Source organism: Triticum aestivum, chromosome 5A, assembly GCF_018294505.1.
Source record: "Triticum aestivum cultivar Chinese Spring chromosome 5A, IWGSC CS RefSeq v2.1, whole genome shotgun sequence".
NCBI lineage: Eukaryota > Viridiplantae > Streptophyta > Magnoliopsida > Poales > Poaceae > Triticum > Triticum aestivum.
The window spans coordinates 310,718,809-310,732,081 of record NC_057806.1 but is presented as its reverse complement, the minus strand read 5'-3'; the positions used below and the strand labels follow the sequence as shown (position 1 = coordinate 310,732,081).

The 13,273-nt window shown below is 41.3% G+C and overlaps 1 long non-coding RNA gene across 14 annotated transcripts; it reads right to left on the bottom strand.

The window, feature by feature from the left end:
* Positions 1–1,508: 1,508 nt before the first annotated feature.
* On the bottom strand, positions 1,509–9,044 carry LOC123103079 (uncharacterized). Of its 14 annotated transcripts, XR_006449619.1 has the most exons (8): positions 8,489–9,044; positions 7,586–7,695; positions 6,480–6,751; positions 5,876–6,352; positions 5,240–5,439; positions 1,970–3,477; positions 1,671–1,756; positions 1,509–1,575 (listed from the first exon to the last, which is right to left on the bottom strand). It is a non-coding gene; the product is annotated as an uncharacterized lncRNA (long non-coding RNA). The 14 variants fall into 14 exon arrangements; XR_006449613.1 differs by having other exon boundaries at positions 1,514–1,575; positions 1,671–3,477; positions 8,489–9,043; XR_006449617.1 differs by lacking the exon at positions 1,509–1,575 and adding an exon at positions 7,810–8,124 and having other exon boundaries at positions 1,636–3,477; positions 8,489–9,043.
* Positions 9,045–13,273: the final 4,229 nt, after the last annotated feature.

Genomic DNA, 13,273 nt, shown 5'->3' with positions numbered 1-13,273 from the left:
AGGGACAAGGCATACCCGCTCTCCTTTGGAGGGATTGGGGGCGCTCTCCGCTTGCTCTCCACCATTATAGGTGGCAAGTCCGGCTCGAACCGGGACCATATAGGCCGGGGGGAGAAATCCCTTGGTCTGGAGCGTCGCTAGCTCGCTGTGCGGGATGGAGCACCTCTTCCAATCTCCAGGCTGAGGGCTGGAAGGGCGAGAGGAGGAGCTGTGGCGGCCGGCCATGATAGAATGGACCTCTGTCGGATACGCTCTGATGAATACTCGCGGAGGGAAGAAGGTGTGGTTTGGATCTAAATCCTCGTCCCCTTAAATAAGCGGCTCATTCACGCGCCTAGGGGTGTAAATATAAAAAAACACTCTAACTTTTCATATTCGTTTGACACGTGGAAGACGGCCATTATTGGGCGTAGAAGCCAAGGAGCGCTACAAGAAACCGGACATTTTCAATAGGTACACGAAATTTGGAGAACCCGCCTTGCAATGCCGAAGACAATCTGCGCGCCGGACTCGTCGTCATTGAAGCCTGGTTCGGGGGCTACCGAGGGAGTCCTGGATTAGGGGGTGTCCGGATAGCCAGACTATACCTTCGGCCGGACTCCTGGACTATGAAGATACAAGATCGAAGACTTCGTCCCGTGTCCAGAAGGGACTTTCCTTGGCGTGGAAGGCAAGCTTGGCGATACGGATATGCAGATCTCCTACCATTATAACCGACTCTGTGTAACCCTAGCCCTCTCCAGTGTCTATATAAATCGGAAGGTTTTAGTCCGTAGGACGAACAGCAATCATACCATAGGCTAGCTTCTATGGTTTAGCCTCTCTGATCTCGTGGTAGATCTACTATTGTACTACCCATATCATCAATATTAATCAAGCAGCACGTAGGGTTTTACCTGTTACCATCCGCCTAGGCGCACAGTTCAGGACCCCCTACCCGAGATCCGCCGGTTTTGACACCGACAGTACTGTAATGAACTCATTCTTTATTTATACTAGTAGAACGCCCGTGCGTTGCAACGGGCTGCATTGGCGACTTCTTTTTTTCTTTGTTCCATCCATCAACTAAAAATGTTCCTTGAGGTGATACGTGGATGGACAAATTTACAATCATACTAAAATATCAATGGTTTAAATATATTTATCAAAAAAATAATTCTACAACACATCCGACATTAAGGTTATGGTATCTGACAAATAGGGAACAAACACAATGATGACTTACCATCAAATCTCATTTATATTTCAAAACATGTTTTTCCTACCAATGTGTGCAAGATCTCTCTCCCAATTCCCCCTTCCCTCGCTCCCTCGCTCTCTCCCCCTCTCTCTCGCGCACTCTCTCCCGATCTCAGGTGTGTTGCCTTCTCAAGAAGGCTCCAATGCTCTAGTAGCGGTCTAATGAGCTGGTCGTCATTATTCGGTGGTGACAACAACGATGAGGAGGAACACCGCAAGATGTTGCTGATGTTCTTAATCTCTCCATGATGGTCATCAAGAGGGCTTCAACCAAGAACCATAATTTGATTGACTACCCACAAAAAATAGAACTATTCTTTACAACTTTCTGAAAAGCTAAATATAATTCAAAAAAATTATGAAGAGAGGTTAGTAAATAAAAATACAAGTCATGACTAAAATATTAAAGTGAGAAAATTATTATTTTTTACCTCATAACAGATATTGTGGCATACTATCTTTCAATATTCCTTATTTAGTGCCAATGTAAATTCCATACATTAAATGTCTAGATCATCTGAAATGGCCATGAAATTACAAAGTGGGAAGGTGGAACAACATTTACACAAGTATAGCATGCAAAATCAGCAACTTATGTGTATAGTCTACAGCTTCATCAGGGCAAGTAAAAAAATCAGTCCGGCCTATAAATTGTACATAAAAAACTGCAGTTAAACCAATGGACAATTGGAATGGATGTTGCCTACAATCGCTGTGACAACAGGCTCACCAGCAAGGTTGCACTTGTAGATCATCATTTTCTGTGCAAGGGATATCTTCTCAACTGAAATCTCCATTCCAAAATCACCTCTGGCCATGAAGTAATTGGTTTCCCACAAAGTGTCATCAAAGTTTACAATGCCCTCTTGGTTTCAACCTACCAATTCAAGAAAGAATAACAACATAGCCGACATGGTCACGGGCAAGCACGTATGTTTATAGGCACAGTAGATTTAGTCAACACAGCAGTTGAACGAAGCTAAGTAATCTGAACAATTTTACAAGTACCAAGAAATAAAACTTACCACAGGAGATGCAAGAAATAAAATTAGGCAAAACTTGTTCAACAAATTATGCTAAGGCTTTTGTGAACCAAGTGTATTCATTAAGGAAAGCACATAGAAGAGAACCAATTATGTATTTTTTGACTATATAACACATAATAGACTATAATGTTTTTTTACAAACAAGAGTAGATGTGAAACATGTCCTGGGAGAGACAAAGAGTTCATGGGTTCCAGAATCAAGTGTGTATATTAACAAAAAGTTGGACGTTATAACAGTAAGTTGTCGAGTGTGTATATTAACAAAAAGTTGGACGACATAACAGTAAGGCAACTCAATGAAAGGAAGGAACATCATCTGTGGTTGCCCTGGTACTTAACTGACATGCAAAAACATTTCATCAGTGCAGAGAGTATCAGAAGTTCAGGAAGGAAAGGAAAAAAACATTAACAAAGCTCGATAACATTACCATCATAATAACACAAAACAAGGATATTTGAATCAGATTTGTAATTCAAGCCCAAAAATGTATATACTATAATAATAACGCAACCATCAAGTCTTTAGTTAATTCATAAAGAGCTGATTGTTTTTAAATGTTTCAGTCCGCTGCTTCTGTATAACAGTTAAAGAACATAAAGAACCACTGCCAACAAATTTCAGTTAACTAACCGACGAATGGATACATATCAAAACAACTAAATCTATAAGTAATGTAGACTAACAAATACGCATGACCATGAGTGCTTCACTGATTGCAGAAAATCAATACCTAGATAAGGTTAAGGATTCAGGCCAAAAATGCATACTACACTGATAACACACTACCAAAAAAATCAGCAAGGTTCAGAATTCAGGCCCAAAAAAGGTATACTATACTAATAATAAGTAACCAGGAATTCTCGATTTGCTTCACAATTCAGGCCCAAAATACATATTGTACCAATAACACACAACCATCAAGTCTCAGTTCATTTACTTAAGAATTGATTGTATTTCAATGATTCCATCTCCTGCTATTCTTTAGCAGTTAAAACCAGGCTTCACCATGAAAATAGAAAAGATACCTAGTTCAGTCGCTCGTAGCTTTGGAGCATGCTTAATCAGTTTGTTCCTCATGAACCACATATCAGCGCACACATACAGACACACACGCGATGTGCTCAGCACCTCATGCTGCTAATCACTATGTCGTATGGACACACATGTATCATTGCCACTCAATGGTTTACCCTGAAAGAAGTAGGAACAACACTAATCAGAGATGATCAGGTTCAGTAGAATGGACGGATAGGCAGAAAAAAATCACCGTGCAGCCAAAAGTATACATCTTCCAGCTTCCAATTTTGGAAAAGCTTAAAAATAGATATAATGTCATTTTTGTTTCGAAAGTATACATTAATGCGGTTGAAAAACAGGTCCTCTCTCTGTTTAAACAAATAGATATAGATTCATTTTCCATTCCAAAAGTATACGTTAACATGGTTGAAAAACAGATCACATCACCCCAGCTGTTAAAAGTCAATTAATCTTTTTAGTAAACAAAAATTATACTCCGTATTTCAGAATTTGGAGACGAGGCTAACTTTCCGTCTACTAAACCGACCAAGAAGAAATTCAACTCAGCCATGAGAGCTTTAAAAAAAAGGATTTTAGTGTGATCTTACCGAAAAAGGCTTTCGCCCCGCTTTATATATAAAGCATCAATCAACAAGCACCCAGTACAAACACACGCCCCGCCACCGCAACACACGCACACACCCAGGGTAGGATACATAGGTGCTGAGCGCAGCAACACCACCCCTAGCACTACCCACGCAGAGATGAAGCTACATATGGCGAACCATGTGCTCCAAGGCGGCGCCTTCAGGAAGGGAACGACACCGGATCGCCGCCACCGCCCGATCCAAAGATCAGAGTTTCCCCCGGAACCGCATGACAGGCAATGAGAGCCGCGACGACGCCTTCAAGAAGGGAACGATCTTCGCCGCCGCTGGTCCGTCCGAAGATAGAAAAGGTTTTCACCTTGGCCAACACTCATCGCCACCGAAGCCACACCCCGGACACCACGCCGCCCACACGACCATGGTGACTGGGCAGCACCAAGGCACGGGCTCTGCCCACAAGCACTGCGCTACCACCACCAGGGCCGCCGCCCCAGCATCCAAGACCTCGACACCACCTCACCTGAGACACGTCGCACCCCAAAGGAACGACACCGGATCGCCGCAACCGCTCGATCCAAAGGTCACTCCTGCTGCACCGTGCGCGAGAGGAGCTCCGTCTAGCCGCGTCGGGCGCGGGACGAGCTCGATCCTGCAGCACCAGGACGCGAGACGAGCGGGGAGAGGGGAAGTCCCGGCGGCGCGCGGGTGGAGTCGCCCCTCGAGTCGCCAGAGGAGGGCGACGCGGGGGTGTTTTTTCACTCTAGTGTGATCTTTGGTATTTCAGCTTCAACCGAAGCTAGCCACCATTCACAGTTAGACAATGTAAATCCAAATTTTAGATGGTTTTTCGTTTAAACTGAAGATATAACAGCCTATGCACTGCCACAATCGATGAACACAAAAATAATGTTCAATTAATTACTTAACGGCAGATAATCAGTGTACCACTACATGGTACCATAATAATTAATTAATTTGCAGCAATTCTAGACATCATTAACTCTTAGACACTGTAAAAGCAAATTGCAGATATATTTTTAGTTTAACCCGAGGCTACAACCTTATACGCACTACCACATTCGATGAACGCCACAACAATGTTCAGCACTACCACATGTAATCTGAATCTCCCCTGAACTTTTCAGTTTGACCACCCCCAGGCATATAATTGCAGCCTAACAAAGACGACATTGCTCCATGGGAGACTCATAGATTCAACTCGACCAAAGAATAAGATTTAATAATGGATTCAAATAATTAAGACGAAGATATTGTCCTGTGGCCCAAGAGAAAAGATATGTTTGGTAATTGGAAACGTGTGTAGATACCTTGATGGAGCGGTCTTGTTCAAAGGCTAGGGAGGCCTTGGAGAAGACCACCTTCCGGGTGAGCAACTTCTGCAGGGACTACACGTTGGCGCCCAAGTCCCTAAGGTTGCCAATGCTCCTTTGGGTTTGAAAACCTTCTCTTCACAGAATTATAGATCAATTTCTGAATTCTGGAGGACTGTACATAACGCATACTTCATCTGGAAAAATAAAACTAACTGTAATGAAAGCATCAATTGCAGTTGAAAAAATAGTGCTAAAGAAAAAGGAAAGCTTGTGGCTGCTAATTGATTGCAGCGTATGTACCAAACAAATTACAATGCACTAACACAACATGCGAATTTAAAGAACTCCCTATAGTGGATTCAACCACCCTGAACGAATGATATTATATATCAAGGGCATGAGTAATGCAGGTTTATATTTGTAACCAAATAAAGTAAAGAGTACATATTAACCAATGGAATTAACTGAAGCAATTAAATAAATTTGAGACGGTAACTACAAAGCATGAATACAATGAGAAACTACACAAATTCAATCTAACCATGTGTTAGTAGATTAGATGCTGCAAAAGGTTGCACAACCTTATGGGACACAAGCAGCCAAGTTAAACTAACTGAGGGATGAACTTACTCAATGAATCAACCACTTTGTTCTTGCCCCTGGCCTTATCAAACTTATACACAAGCAAATCTTGCATAGTTGGAGAAAATGAATATTCAAGATCGAGAAGAACATCTAGAAGCTCTCGTGCATCAATCTAGTGCAAAGACCATTGAGGTGTTGTTAGTTTTCCTAAATCACGAGAACCATCTTGATAAGGAAATGACACCTGTTTGGAAGATAATTATATCATAGTAGAGGTACTCGAACCCTGGGTGTTCATTTTGTTCCAGCCCTACTCAGATTTGTGCTAGTTCTAAAATAGTTAACAGAGATGCACAATGACAATGGGCACTAACCTGGGCCAGTGACCTAAGAATTTGGAGCGAAGATTACTATTTTTTAGCGCAACACACCCTCTGTTGGCGGTTAAAATACCTCATGTCTGGGCTCGTAGTTGAACTTCTTACTGTAATTCTTACTGTGCATTCCAATGAACCTGCAAACCTGCATCCAAAACAATCAATCTCACGACTGGCCATAATAATAAAAACAATCCACATGACCTTGCAAGCAAGAATATAGATGTAATTGATCAAAAATGAGGGAGATGGAATTTGTGTAAGTTCTGCACCTGTTCTAAGATCTCAGGTTGTAGTCGGCAGTGTAGGGGAGCAGTGATGTCGTGGCCGCACCATGGGGCTAGTCCTTGGTGTATGGGAGTTGTGCCATCAAGGCCGCACTGTTGGGGTAGTCCTTGATGTAGGGGAGCAGCTTCATCAGGGTCGCACTTGCCATCAGAGGGAGATGGAGCATCAGTGTGGTGATGGAGTAATGCATTTCGTTTATCTGGTTGCTGCATTTCACCAATGTATCTTTGAAAAGATTGAACAGATTATCTTCCACCTAAAAGTAACACGGCCATCTTCATGAGACTGTCTACGCACATGGATGCAAATAGAAGATAATTGATGTCTTTGTACCAGAAAGATGTAAATTGAATATTCGATGTGTGACTGATTGCTACATTTTTCAGTTGATGAGATACAATATTCAGTTAAGATACACTCCATCCGTCCGAAAATAACTTATTTTGGGTTGGAGGGAGTATATCATAACTACATTCCTATCATGCACTGAAGCTTCAAATTGTATTTACTTGAGACATACAAGATAGAAAATATATAAGAGGAAAAATAAATAAAGGTTCATGCACGAACAAAACCTCCAGTGCTTTCACCCAGGAAAAAAGCAAACACACGGGGTTTTTATGGTCCTTTGACGGATTGCCGTCCTAACTACCCCACCCCCCACCTATTTTCAGTGGGGGTGGGTCCCTCACACCCTTATTTTTTGTCCAACCAAAAGATCCCAACCAAGCTATCCCGTTAATCCCGTAAAACTCTCCCCGTGTGTCTAGCGCTGCTCCAGATTGGCAATGCCTAAGCAATACAGTAACTAAGTTCTCTATATACTCTCTAGTTTGGTTATTGAATATGGGAGATTATGTTCCTTTTATTCCAGGAAAAAAAGGTCATTGAGTTTGTTCCTGTGAAAATTGTGATGGTCTATTTAAAGTTAGACATTTATAATACTAAATCTGGTCACATATGGGTGAATTAGTATGCCATCGCACATGTAGATGTTTTCCTGATGAATATAGATTAATTTATCATGATCAAATGCATCTAAGGATCCATGAATCAACTAATCATATGGAGTAACCAAATATCACCTTACCTCTTTCTAGAACTCTCATTCCCCTTGCACGGAATCACTCACGCGGAGCCTTTACAACCACTGCTTCAGCAGATCCTTGCACTATTGTGGTCGTGGCCTTTTGCAAATCCCTGAACAACAAACAAACAACAATAAAAACGGTTGTCCACAAATCTGATCATGCGAGTATGTTTTTCAGTTGGTAGTTATGAACTTATCAGTGGAATAGTAATTAAGTACCATACATTCAAAGATATTTCTGGATCCCAACGCCGAGATTGGCATTATCGTGGCTTCTCTACAAAAGCACAATATCCAGAGGTATTTTGGGATCCTCCAGACACAAAGGGGCGAGTACCAACCATTGTTGTGCTAGCCCTAGTGTGACACATGTCGCGACCGATAGAGGATGTTGGCCCAGCCGGTGATGCTCCCTGAGACCATCTAGACCGACCGCTACAGTCAAAGCTGATGGAGCCTGCTCCGACGCCATTGGCATGCATGCAGTGTGGTTATGGTGGACTCCAGCGATTGCGTCGGTGCGATGATCATAGCCCACCCTGTACATCCAAAAGTCCATGAACATGCACACCATAAGCGAGGAGCGCGTCATGCATGCCAACGGTGACCAAGCTGGAAAGGGCGGTGCCGGACTCCAGGATGCCGAGAGACACCAGCATACTCGGGCATGAACGACACCATCACTCTCATGCCAGAATCGGTATGTGACCACAAAGGCTACCTTGCCGAATACAACAGACTGATAATACTCCCAGGTAGGAACTTGAAATTGGTAATAAGTTTTCGATCAAGTAATCAAGTTGGCAAGATATAAAAATCAGAATAGAAAAGGGCGAACATAGAAAGAAAGAAGAACATGGAGATGGCGTTGACATCCACAATTAATGGATCGAAAATCCATACCAACAACCTGGAGGCGACGGCCGCATCTGCGCCTCCACGCGCGAGGACGATTGCGCACGCTCCGGCGCGAGATCAGGGCATTAGACATATGGCTTCTCGCCGCACAGGAAGCTCCAGCCCGAGTCGACCCTGGCGCCACATCGGCCAAAGAGGCGGCGACTCCCAGCGCGGAGCGCATGACGACAGTGACAAAGCGGTCATGGCCTTCAACCTCGATGTGAGGCGGCCAGTGGCCATCGCTCCCTCCCGGCTTCCTTGCTCTTGATCCACGCCCGCAGCAGCAAGGCGACGGATCCAATGGAGGTGGTGCGTGAGGGCGGGTTGGGCGGCGAGGGACAACATGCGGGAGCACGCCGGGAGGGGGAAACCTAGCTGCGAAACAAAATCTGGTGATCATCGGGAGACATCGCGTCGGCGTGAGATGAAGATTCAGATCGAGAATTGTGGTGCGGCGGCGGAGCTTGGGATTGAGGGAGGGAGCAGGTACGCGACTCGTGCGGCATCGAGGGCACGAGGGTTCGGGTGCGAGGCTCTGGCTAATTTTCATAGGTTAACCGTCGTAGATTTTTTTTAGAACGATTTTCTGTTGATAAACCGTAGTGTTTTACAAGGGAGGAAGGGGTGAATCGCTGGGTAGCGGAAGGTGGAATCCAGGACGAAAATTAACCGTCTCTGGTGGGACGAAAATTGACCGGCGGAGACTACCAACTGCTCCATTAGAAGTAGAGATTGATGTTAAACCTACTGTATTCCAACTTATCTATGGTTTATAGACTCTTTTAATAGCCATAAATTCATCAAAATAAGCAAACAACACACGAAAAACAGAATCTGTTAAAAATAGAACAGTCTGTAGTAATCTGTAGCTAACGCAGCTTCTGAAACCCTAAAAAATCTAAAATAAATTGCTGGGCGTGAGGAATTTATCTATTAATCATCTTCAAAAAGAATTAATTAAATAGCACCTTCCAAATAAAAATGGAAGCAATTCTCGTGAGCGATAAAGTTTCTGTTTTTCACAGCAAGATCAAAAAGACTTTTCCCAAGTATTTCCAACGGTTCTACTTGGCACAAACACTAATTAAACACAAAAAACACAACCAAAACAGAGGCTAGATAAATTATTTATTACTAAACAGGAGCAAAAATCAAGGAATAAAACTAAAATTGGGTGGCCTTTCAACAAGCGCTATCGTTTAACGCCCCTAGCTAGGCATAAAAGCAAGGATAGATCTAGGTATTGCCATCTTTGGTGGGCAATCCATAAGTGGCTCTCATAATAGATTCATATGGTAATTTAATTTTATTTCTAGGGAAGTGTTTCATGCCTTTCCTTAATGGAAATTGAAATTTAATATTCCCTTCTTTCATATCAATAATTGCACCAATCGTTCTAAGAAAAGGTCTACCAAAAATAATAGGACATGAAGGATTGTAATCTATATCAAGAACAATGAAATCTACGGGCACATAGTTCCTATTTGCAACAATAATAACATTATTAATTCTTCCCATAGGTTTCTTAATAGTGAAATCCGCAAGGTGCAAGTTTAAAGAACAATCATCAAAATCACGGAAACCTAGCAAATCACACAAAGTTTTTGAAATCATGGAAACACTAGCACCCAAATCACACAAAGTATAGCACTCATGATCTTTAATTTTAATTTTTATTGTAGGTTTTCACTCATCATAAAGTTTTCTAGGGATAGAAACTTTCAACTCAAGTTTTTCTTCATAAGATTGCATCAAAGCATCAACGATATGTTTAGTAAAAGCTTTATTTTGACTATAAGCTTGAGGAGAATTTAGCACGGATTGCAATAAAGAACTACAATCTATCAAAGATAAATTATCATAATTAAATTCCTTGAAATCTAAAATAGTGGGTTCATTGATATTTAAAGTTTTAACCTCTTCAATCCCACTTTTAACAATTTTTGCATCAAGATCTAAAAACTCGGAATTTTTGGAACGCCTTCTAGGTAAAGGTGGCTCATCTTCAGTCCCATCATTATCAAGATTTATATTACAAAACAAAGATTTAATAGGATACACATCAATAACTTTTAGATCTTCATCTTTATTATCATTAAAACTAGAAGAATACACTTTTACAAAGCAATTTTTCTTGGCACGCATCCTATCGGTTCTTTCTTTGCACTCATCAATGGAAATTCTCATGGTTTTGAGAGACTCATTGATATCATGCTTAGGTGGAATATATCTAAGTTTCAAAGAATCAACATCAAGAGAAATCCTATCAACGTTCCTAGCCAACTCATCAATCTTAAGCAATTTTTCTTCAATCAAAGTATTGAAACTCTTTTGCGAAGTAATAAATACTTTAATACTAGATTCAAAAGCAGAGGGCATCTTATTATAATTTACATAAGAATTGTTGTAGAAATTACCATAATTATTAGAGGAATTACTAGGAAACGGCCTAGAATTAAAATTACCTCTATACGCTTTGTTAACAAAATCGTTCCTACCAACAAAATTTACATCCATAGATTCATTATTATTCTCAATCAAAGTAGACAAAGGCATATCATTAGGATCAGTAGGAGTACTCTTATTAGCAAACAATTTCATAAGTTTATCCATCTTTCCACTTAAAACATTAATCTCTTCAATTGCATGCACTTTTTTATTAGTAGATCTTTCGGTGTGCCATTGAGAATAATTAACCATAATATTATCTAGGAGTTTCGTAGCTTCTCCTAAAGTGATTTTCATAAAAGTGCCTCCCGCGACCGAATCTAAAAGATTTCTAGAAGCAAAATTCAATCCGGCATAAAAGTTTTGTGTAATCATCCAAAGATTCAAACCATGTGTAGGGCAATTACGTATCATTAATTTCATCCTTTCCCAAGATTGTGCAACATGTTCATGATCAAGTTGCTAAAAATACATAATATCGTTTCTAAGAGAGATGATCTTAGCGGGAGGAAAATACTTAGATATAAAAGCATCTTTGCACTTATTCCATGAACCAATACTATTTTTAGGCAAAGACGAAAACCAAGCTTTAGCACAATCTCTAAGCAAAAACGGAAATAGCATAAGTTTAACAATATCATTATCCATATCTTTCTTCTTTTGCATATCACACAAATCAACAAAGTTGTTTAGATGGGTAGTGGCATCTTCACTAGAAAGGCCGGCGAATTGATCTTTCATGACAAGATTCAACGAAGCAGCATTAATTTCACAAGATTCAGCATCGGTAAGAAGAGCAATCGGAGTGCTAAGAAAATCATTGTTGTTGGTATTGACAAAGTCACACAATTTAGTATTATCTTAAGCCATCGTGAAAAGCAAGCAATCCAACACACAAGCAAACAAGAAATGGGAAAAAGAGGCAAATAGGGAAAGAGAAGGGGAACGGAGAGAGAGGGCGAATAAAATGGCAAGGGTGAAGTGGGGGAGAGGAAAACGAGAGGCAAATGGCAAATAATGCAATGCGAGGGATAAGAGTTTGTGATGGGTACTTGGTATGTCTTGACTTGGCAACGGCACCTGAAATGACTCGTTGTTGGGAGTCAAATCTTGACTTAACTTGGCGTGAATCTCCCCGGCAACGGCGCCAGAAATCCTTCTGGCTACCTCTTGAGCACTGCGTTAGTTTTTCCTTGAAGAGAAAAGGATCATGCAGCAAAGTAGCGTAAGTATTTCCCTCAGTTTTTTAGAACCAAGGTATCGATCCAGTAGGAGATCACGTTCAAGTCCCACACACCTACACAAACAAATAAGAACCTCGCAACCAACGCGATAAAGGGGTTGTCAAGCCCTTCACGGTCACTTACGAGAGTGAGATATGATAGATATAATAATATAATATTTTTGGTATTTTTATGATAAAGAGAAATAAAAATGCAAAGTAAAATAAACGGCAAAGGAAATAACTAGTGTTGGAAGATTAATATGATGAAAGATAGACCCGGGGGCCATAGGTTTCACTAGTGGCTTCTCTTAAGAGCATAAGTATTACGGTGCGTAAACGAATTATTGGCGAGCAACTAATAGAATTTAGCATAGTTATGAGAATATCTAGGTATGATCATGTATATAGACATCATGTCCACGACAAGTAGACCGAAACGATTCTGCATCTACTACTATTACTCCAGACATCGACCGCTATCCAGCATGCATCTAGAGTATTAAGTTCATAAGAACAGAGTAATGCTTTAAGGAAGATGCCATGATGTAGAGGGATAAACTCATGCAATATGATATAAATCCCATATTTTTATCCTCGATGGCAACAATACAATACGTGCCTTGCTGCCCCAGCTGTCACTGGGAAAGGACACCTCAAGATTGAACCCAAAGCTGAGCACTTCTCCTATTGCAAGAAAGATCAATCTAGTAGGCCAAACCAAACTGATAATTCAAAGAGACTTGCAAAGATAAACCAATCATACATAAAAGAATTCAGAGGAGAATCAAATATTGTTCATAGATAATCTGGATCATAAACCCACAATTCATCGGATCTCGACAAACACACGCAAAAGAAGATTACATCGAATAGATCTCCAAGAAGATCGAGGAGAACTTTGTATTGAGATCCAAGGAGAGAGAAGAAGCCATCTAGCTAATAACTATGGACCTGTAGGTCTGAAATAAACTACTCACACATCACCGGAGAGGCCATGGACTTGATGTAGAGGCCCTCCGTGATCAATGCCCCCTCCGGCGGAGCTCCGAAAAAGGCTCCAAGATGGGATCTCTCGGGTACAGAAGGTTGCGGCGGTGGAATTAGGTTTTCGTGGT